Here is a 9822-nt window from a genome sequence, read left to right on the forward strand (position 1 = left end):
TTTGTTAATGACATTATAGCAAAACTATAAAGTGAGATGTCACACACAGAGTGATTGCGATGACCAAGTCCAACTCAAGGAGAACTAGCTGCTGGCTTCACTAGAAATTGTGTGGCCACTATTCACAGCTCGCTGACTTTCTGAATTAAATTTGGTGGTTGGGGTCCTAAAGCCGTAGTTACTCCGTATCTCAATGCAGGGGCTGCTAAAGAGTCATCAAACTCTGTTCTGTTTAGAGCAAACTGGACTCAGATCCCCTTCACAAGTGCTCTTGGTCTTCGGTACACACTGATTACAGATGACAAAAAAACTGAAGTCATCAGAGGTTACAGAACATGTATCCTCTGACCTACACATCCACCCTTCTGTGTGTACATTGCTATGCATGTATGTATATATGTATGTATGTATGTATGTATTCACTTTACATCTCACTCACTGACTCCCTCCCAGTCCCCTCCCCCACAATCCTTCTCCATCCCCTACCCACAATCCCCTATCCCCCTCTTCTCTGAGAGGGTGGGGACCTCTGGGTATCCCCTGACCTTGGCACTTCAACTCTCGATGAGGCTAGGAGCTTCCTCTCTCACTGAGGCCAGACAAGGTAGCCCAGCTAAAAGACCATATCCCACATACAGGCAACAGCTTTTGGGATAGCCACCCCAACCCCACTCCAGTTGTTCAGGACCCACATGAAGACCAAACTGCACATCTGCCTCATCTGTGTGGGAAGGCCTAGCTAAATATGTATTTTCAAGACAAGGCTTGCGACGTTTAATTCCATAAAGGGTGAAAGTCGGGAGCGCACGGAGCTATTTCTGTCTGTCAAGAGCTTTCAGCTTTCAGTGCATGTAAACAGCAAACAGTTAGGGCAGGTTCTGGAGAGTCGGGGGCTGGTGTTCTGTGCTGCTGATTAAACGCAAGGTCGGGTACACTGGACATCAAAGTGTACATCAGGCTGTCGCATCCTCAGAACGCCCAGGCAGGCACTTGATGCCTACCTGAGAGGAAACAAATCACCACTGAGAAGCTGACCAAAGCATTCTTAGGACGTCCCTTCTCCCACAGGGAAAATATGGGGGTGAGCAGATTACCAACCAGATCAGGCCTATTCTGATGACTGTGGGAATAATTGCTTCCATTTTTGCTATTGGCAAAGGAATACAAATGGCCCTAAAGAATGGGCTGGTAGATGATACATCTACAACACGCCCCTGCACCAGGGGCTCAGGTGTCCTTCCAACAGAGGGGACATAAAAATTGTAAGATTCAAAGGGAGTTTGCTGTGAGATTGTGTCTCCTAGGAATGTCACAAGCTACCCCCAGGATAGCTCACCAATATGACTGCCTAAACATGAGCTGAAAAAGGAAAGGATTACAGCTTTCGATCTACCAGAGTGCATGGGGAAAGCCTAGGGGGCCCCTCACCTTACAGTAAGAACCTACAGGGACCAAGACATGCTGTAAGAGTGGGGAAAACAGAGAGGAGCACACCAGTTGGTTATTCAATACCACATGGTCATTCCCAGAAAACACGCCTACAGGAAACATGATACAGACTGAGCAGGCTATATTTATGTATTTAGGAATTGGCGTACAGTAAGTGTGTGTATGTGTGTGTGTGTGTGCATGTGTAGCACAAATTAATAAACAAAAGCGTATGGGCTGGAAAGTAAGCAAGGGAGTATATGGGAAGGCTTGGAAGGAGGAATGGTGAGGAGAAATAATATAATCATATATAACAGTAAATATAATAATATTATTATATAATATTTTATACAATATAATAATCATTATATAATTATTATACAATATAATCATATAGTTATATAACATATAATTAAATAATAGGTAATGTGTAATTATATATAGTTATAATCTCAAAAATTAAAAACATAATATTTTTTTTAAAATGGGTCAAACAAAAGGACAAAGCAGGTTCCCCAAATACCCACCAAGCATAACCACGTGTGCAGTATCGAAATTCATATTGTCTCATGCACTGAAAATTTTCATATTAGCTTCCAAACAGAGATTATATATGTATGCGTTATGCAATGTGTCATAATACAAGCAAGCATCAGCTCACCTTGCCAGCTTAGAGCTCTGGAAACATGCTGGTTTTAAGTTTGGCTGCAGAAAACTGTTCACATGTGACAATTATAAATACCTTTGTTAAAGTTATCCTCAAGTAATATTTACCTTACGATCAAGCCACTAACTGATGACTTTTAAAGATTCCCCCATGCTTTGTTCTGTAGCATCGCCCACTGAAATGTGCTGGGGATTTCATCTGGTGGCTCCAACTCCTCTGTGAAAGTAAAAATCTGCTACAAGGAAACAAGAAAAGGCATGAGATCAAGACCTGAGGAGAGGAGAGGGCACTTGAAATTTTCAACTGTGATTTATCTTCTCCACACCTCAGGGAACTTTTCTGTCAGCTACCCAAGCTAACCAAGCCAGTGTCCAAGTTTTGATCCTTAACAATAGTAAATTTCACATACTCTAAGATGGGTTCAGCCTGTCTCAGTTAAAACCCACCTCCTTCACGAGTTAGCTCCGTGGTCTTGGGAGGTAATTTTATAATCTGCCTCAGTCTCTTTGTTTCTGTTTTTTTTTCCTTTTTTTTTAATTGAAAAATAGATTCTTCTCTTAGACAGTACATCCCAATTACAGTTTCCCCTTCTTTCAGTCCTCTAAGCTCCCCTTTCTCCCCCAAATCGCCTCCCTCCCCATTCTTCTTCAGAAAGCAGCATGCCTCCAAGAGAAAACAGACAAACAGGACAAAACAAAATACATTAAGGCAAGACAAAAGCCTTCCTATCAAGTCTAGACAAGGTAACACAATAGGAGGGAAAGAGTCCCAAGAGCAGGCAAAAGAGTCAGAGATACACCCACTCACACTGTTAGGAGTCCCACAAGAGCACCAAGCTAACAGGCAGAGCATAGTCCTCCAGAAGCTGGTGCAGACCCATGCAGGCCTTGTGCTTACTGATTCAGTCTCTGTGAACCCATGTGAGCCATGACTTATACAGGAGTTTCAAGTAGGGAATAATTGCATACATAAGTAGACCTTGTGCTGGTCCACTGTCATTACTGGGTAACAAATACCTGGGTATTCAACTTTAAAAGAGGAATGATTTCTTTGGCTCACCATTTGGGAGGATTTGGACCCTGGTGAGTTTTTCTGTTGCTTTTGCCCTGTGGCAGCAGGATGGGGAGTGTGCACAGGATAGGGAGTGTGCACGGGATAGGGAGTGTGTACAGGGCAGCAGGATGATGAGTGTGTGTGCACAGGATGGGGAGTGTACACAGCCCAGAGAGCTGCTCATCTCGCAACATCCCACAAATGATGAGCAAAGAAAAGACCATGTGACCCCACTAAGTTTGGAACTTCATTGTCTCATAGCAAGTGTGAGAGATTTAAGTTATGAGGAGTTTGAGATAAATCAAAACATGTGTGTACCATTGACAGGGTATTTAGTGCACACGTGCATTTCATGTAAGTCATTCCCTGGGGCTGGAGAGATGGCTCAGTGGTTAAGAGCTTTGACTGATCTTTTAGAGGTTCTGAGTTCACAAACAGGGCCAGGACCAAAGCGCCAGTGCCACAGTGCATGGAACACAGAGCAGTGGCCACAGCTGGAACCAGTTATGGGTCCCATGTGAGAACTCTGTGTGATCAACCTCAACACAAAAAGAAGTAATTGTTAAAGCATCAAGGGAACTTGTAGAAACCAGGGTTTAATATTCCTAAATTAGTATTTTCACAGACAACTGGCAAGATAATAAAATGATAAAACAAGACTGTAAAACAGAAGGCATTTATTGACAAGATGAGCACTGAGTATTTATAGCATGGAAAAAAATCAAAAGACAAACATGGAGCCCATGTAAAAACCAGTTTAAGAGAGCCACAGCCCACTGCTTCTTACCAAACTCAACTCTCCTCTTCACTAGACTGTATTTTCCAGCCACCATTGCAGATTGCTGTTGCCAGAAGAACCTGAAAAGTAGTATATCTGATGCCCAAGCCCAGCTCACAGTGCTCTCACCCCCACCCCACCCTGGCAGTATCGCCATTGTGAAATGGTGGCTTGCCTAGCAGTGGCTGGAGCCCTGTGTGTCTAAGAGTGTGGCAAAGGGTGGGGTGAGAAATGTAACAGAGATATCAATTGAGCTCCCCATATAGCCAAGAGAAGTCTGAGCTTTGCCTGAAGTCTTCAAGATAAACTAAAACATGCATGTGTCTCATTGACAGGGTATTTAGTGCACACATGCCTTCATGAAAGTCGTTCCATGGGGCTGGAGAGATGGCTCAGTGGTTAAGAGCACTGACTGCTCTTCCAGAGGTCCTGAGTTCAATCCTCAGCAACCACATGGTGGCTCACAACCATCTGTAATGGGATCTGATGCCCTCTTCTGGGGTGTCTGAAGACAGAAACTGTGTACTTACATACAAGGAAGGAAGGAAGGATGAATGAATGAAAGATAGAAAGAAAGAAAGCCACACTCCTTCAGATGGAAAAGGCAGAGAAAGTGAGATGGAGCCCAGTCTGAGAGCAGTGAAGATGGCTGCACCATCATCAAGTGGAGGAGGAGGATAACCCATGGTGTGACATAATGTCAACACGGTAGAGGCAGAAAGGGGACATCAAGGGAAACCACAGTGTCGATTCTGCTGCAGGCAAGAGTAGAAATGTCACAGTAAGCATAGGCAGGTAAAGATGTCATCACAATACCTCTAGCTTGTCTAGAAGCTTGAAGACCACCATCATCGGCACCCTATGGGTCATCCCTGTCTATACCATCTATCCTAGCTGACATGCAGTTTCAGTTATCTATGATTGACAGATGATCTTCCCTATGTCTAGAATGCACTCAAGGCCTTGCCCAGCTGCAGTGTCCCTAGACAGCCTTGACCCATGGCTAGCATCAGTAAAGGCTCCCCTCCTGCTGCTGCTGCTGCTGCTGCTCCTCCTCCTCCTCCTCCTTCTCTTCCTCCTCCTCTTCCTCCTCCTCCTCCCCTCCCCCTTCTCCTACTCCTCCTTCTCTTCCAGGCAATCTTAGCTGTATCCCTTTTTGTATCTTGTCTCCTTTTCTTCTGCCTTTGCAGCACTTAAGAAAGACAAAGGGTCAGACATAGCATCTCCATTGCTAAGTGAGGGATGTTTTGATGGATGCTTTTCATCTGAGGGAGAGAGAAAGAAAGGTCAAGGGAAGGGTTGGGGAGAGAGGGAGAAATTAAATGAGTTTACTAGACGAGCAGGTGCTTACCTGTAAGGCCAGCTACTATGAAAGCTAGAGAAGGAGGGTAATAAGTTCATGGTCATCCTATGGGATGACCCATCAGTGAGATGAGGCATCAAAAAGAAAAAAAAAGGAAGCATGAGTCGTCTACATTATTTTTTATCTGGAATGTTGGGTAAATCGTGTGCTGCTTGGATCTGAAAGCAATACCTGGAGCTGGGCATCTGGTAACAGTAGAAGACTTGTCCAGCATCCATGAGGCCCTGCATTTGATGCTAAGCAGTAATACCCAGAACAGAAATCAGTGAAAAGCAAGCAGAGGCTGGAGATGTAGCTCAGTAGGTAGAGCACCGCTCTACCATCTACAAGGCCCTGGGTTTACTCCTCAGCACCATGTAACCAGGACTCGTGGCATAGCCCTATAGTCCTAGCACTCAGGGTGTAGAGGCAAAGGAGCAGGAATTCGCATTGCTTTAGCTACTAGAGATTAAGGCTACCCTGGATTACAGGAGATGCTATCTCAAAGAAAAAATGGCAAATACCTGATGCATTAGTTAGTTTTAACTGTCAATGTGGCATAACCTAGAATTATTTGGACAGAGTTTTGTGGGGAGGGTTTGGGTTTGTTTGTTTGTTTGTTTGTTTTTGTTTGACTCAAGAAGTCTCACAACCTTTGTTTTGGAATATGGCAATCTACACATTCATGTCAGATCTAAACACATTTAGAATATTATAATCTCCGTTTTAGGTTTAAATATATGTGATGATTAGATAGGAGAGAGGAGAAATATAATAAAAATATTTAACCTAAAAGATGAGACAAGAGAGAAAAAAGTTGCTAAATCAGGTGAGAGACTCTAAATTTGCATATTTAAAGCCACAGTAAATGTCTGTTGTTATTTTCTGAGAAGTTCAGACACACACACACACACTCTCACATACATGCACACATATACATACACATACACACATGCACACTCACATACATTCACATACTCACACACACACACATGTGTGTGTGTGTGTGTGTGTGTGTGTGTGTGTGAGTTTTCAATTTTTCCCTTGCTCTGTCTTGTCTCCTGGATATTTGGGCTTTTGTCTGATTTCTGTCTACTTCCTTCCATTTAAATTTGCTACATTGTTTCTTGCCTCTGGCAAATTCTTTTGGTGCAGGGTTATGTGAAAGTACCACCACTTTGCCTCAGCTAAACTTTTTCTTTGTCAGTAGTGTACTGGCATTTATCATCACTTTTTTTAACAAAATAAAACATAGTAAGATAAAACAAAAACCATCATATTAAAGTTGCCCAAGAGAAAGCACAAGAATCACAGACCCAGTGGTTCACACACTCAGGAGTCACATAAAGATACTAAACTGAAAGCTATAAACTATGCACAGAAAACCTGGTGCCGACCCAGCCGTCCCTGGACTTGCTGCTTCAGTTTCTGTGAGTTCATGTGAGATTTCTCAGTTGCTTTGGAGAGTCTCTTTGTCCTGGTGTCCTCCATCCCCATCCCCTCTGACTCTTATATTCTTTCCACTTCCTCTCCCACAATCTAGATCAGATCAGCCTATGATATGTTGTTTTGGCCATTGACTGATATAGGAAAATTCAGCCCACTGTGGGCAGCACCGTTCCCTAGGCAGAGGATCGTAAACAGTTAAAGAGTAGCGACAACTAGCAGTGAGGAAGCAAAGAAGAAAACCATTAGATCTGCATGCATTTATTTCTCTCTGCTCTTTACTGTGGATGTGATAGACTAGCTGCTAGAATTGTTGCTGTGGCCTGCCCCGGTAATAGACTATAAACTGAAATCAGAAGCTGTATAAGCTCTTTCCCCCCTAATTTGCTTTTTTGTGAGGATATTGTATCACAACAACAAAAATTAAATTAGAACCCTGTGTGGGGATAAGAACTTTTGTTTAAATTTAATTGAAAAATAAAAATAGGTGTATGACTTTTGTAGATGACAAGTTGGTATATATTTTACACAAGAGTTGGGCATGGTAATTGTGTTGTTGCTATAGCAACCCCTAATAGTTTGAGAGGAAACCATTCCACAGGGCTTGTTAGTGACTCATTTCACTAAAAGAGAAAAAGAAACAAAAAACAAAAAACACTTTATGTGACTAGCAAACAAGTGAAATTATACCTTCCCTATTTGAATTCTTAGGGTGCCAAGGACAGAAACAACAGCAGAAAAGAAGTCAAGTTACCCACAAAAGAGTAGTAGAAAGCAAACTTACAACACTGTGAGGGAATGGTTGACTTATTTGACATGCGCTCCTGTGTGAATGTTGAGTGAGGTCCAAGTAATTCATACTGTAGCCATGCCAGCACTCCTTCTGCACACTAGACATGTGTAAATAGGATCCCCCAAGCAAGCACTCACTCTACATTCCAGACATGTGCAGCTAGAAGCCCCCCTTCCTCCCAGGACCCCTGAGCTAAACATCCACAGTAGTAGCAGCACAAACCCTAAAGAACCAAATGAGCTCGACACTAGTGGGTGGAAGCCATGTTCCCCTGGGAACAGGAAGGAGACGGTGTTGATCAAATCACGGAGGCCAATTCCCTTATTTCATGATGTAGTGTTTATGATGTAGTGTTCGCATGTAACGTACATGCATTGTCCTGTATTCTTCATGTCATTTCTTCAGTAGCTTACAATGTCTGGCAGAGCATAAAGACTGTAAATATCTGCCACTCAGCACTGTTTCTCTATTAAAGACAAGAAGAAAGAAACTGTACCTATGTAGTTTTGGATTGTCCGTTAGGTGACTCTGTAGACGTGGCATGCTTAGACACAGAGGGCAGGCTTTACCTAAATTCTCGTGACAAGTTACCACATACTGTCTCAATCACCAAGTGATACATAAGCAACAGCTCGTATTTAGAGAGAACATTTTTATTCTCATGATTCATAGTAAAGAAACGGGATTTTTAAAAGTGATAAAAACAGGTCTAGAAAGCTGGCTCAGCAATTAAGAGCATGCCTTGTTCCCCTAGCCTCTCCTGAGATCTGCTGACTGAGGGAACGGCCCAGCTTTAGTGCTTACTTTCCCCCGACCTTAGTCTCAGGAATAAGAGAGCCAACTTAAGATGCAAAAGCACTCCATGCTCTTAAGATCACATCGAGACCTTAAGACTTCCCTACAGGGAGAGATTCTAACAGGCTGTGTAGAGATAAAGGCTCATCACTGTATGATATTTGATTACTCACAACTCATGGATCCATATAGCTAGGACAAAGCAAGAGAGGGAAATAATTTTTGCAGCCTGGCTGAACCTCAAAAAGCCATGGGAATGTTCCACAGGCGGGTTCCTAAACATCTGTGGCAGAAACAAATAGACCTTCCCCCAGATTACTTATGGATCTTGATGCCAAGCCAGGAGTGTGAAGGAGTAATGCAGGGAAGATAGTGTAGAACTGACTGCTGAGGCTCTGAACTTCAGCGGAAAGCGTTGAGTGCTTGATGGCTGTGGCCTGGCATGAGGACTGGGCATCCTGCGGGAGCTACTGCATAAGATGGATACCAAGAAACCAAAGATCCTTGCTTACCTGGAAGGTGGGACGGGAAGAAGAGAGAACACAAACAGAGCCCAGTGATTTTTAAATCCCTGAGGACTAGATGTTCACTACCCACACTCCAGGGTGCCCAGTAAATATGTTTCAATAAATACTTAAATATATGATATGAAAACCGGGATGTAATGGGAAAGTAGGATTTCACCCAAACAAAATAAGCACATTTAAAAGGATGAAAATTTATCAGGGAGCTGAGTTTACTTTGAGACTGTGGTAAAAAGGCAAGATAAAACATGGTTCAAAGTGCACAAGGGAAGTGTGCGGAGGTGAGGCCTGGGCTTCTCAACCTCCATTCTGGAAACGTAGCTGACCTTTCATGTCATATTTGCATGTGACAAGCAGACTAAAGTATGAACTGTGCTTTTGACAGGTTACATCTGCTCTGGGACTTACTGAATGTCACCTGAAGGCCCCTGTGTCTGCTTCAGAGAGCTCCTGTTGAATGACAAAGCCGCTAAGAGCAGTAAGTCCAGGTGGGGAATCCATGTGGGGAAAGCAGGGCCTGTGAGACCCACCATCCATCCTCCATTAAAACAGAAAAGTAGCAAAGTACAAGTCATCCTCCCAGGGTTCACGGTTAACTACAGGCCTCCACTGCATCTCACACACAGACACTACACACACACACACACACAACCACACACCACACATATATACACAAACACACAAACAAAACACACACCACACAAACAAAAATACACACACACATACCACCTATACGCCACACACACACACACACATATATACACACACACCACACATACACATATGCAAAAACTAACACAAAAACCACACACCACACATACACAAACGCCACACATATACAAACACACAAACAAAAGCATACACAGTACACAAACACACACACATACCTAACGCATACACACACATACACATATATACTATACAGACACACACACCATATACACACGCATATACACACCACACACACACACACACACACACACACACACATATATA

General features: G+C 43.1%; 1 protein-coding gene across 6 annotated transcripts in view; it reads left to right on the forward strand.

Annotated features, from left to right (window-relative positions):
• Dlgap1 (DLG associated protein 1) overlaps positions 1–9822 on the forward strand; it is an 826285-nt gene that overhangs the window by 411931 nt on the left and 404532 nt on the right. For all 6 annotated transcript variants that reach the window (XM_021186024.1, XM_021186022.1, XM_021186023.2 and 3 more), the window contains one exon: positions 9212–9304. The gene's annotated coding sequence lies outside the window, so the exon portion shown is untranslated. The remainder of the gene's footprint in view (positions 1–9211; positions 9305–9822) is intronic.

This window comes from Mus caroli, chromosome 17, assembly GCF_900094665.2.
Source record: "Mus caroli chromosome 17, CAROLI_EIJ_v1.1, whole genome shotgun sequence".
NCBI lineage: Eukaryota > Metazoa > Chordata > Mammalia > Rodentia > Muridae > Mus > Mus caroli.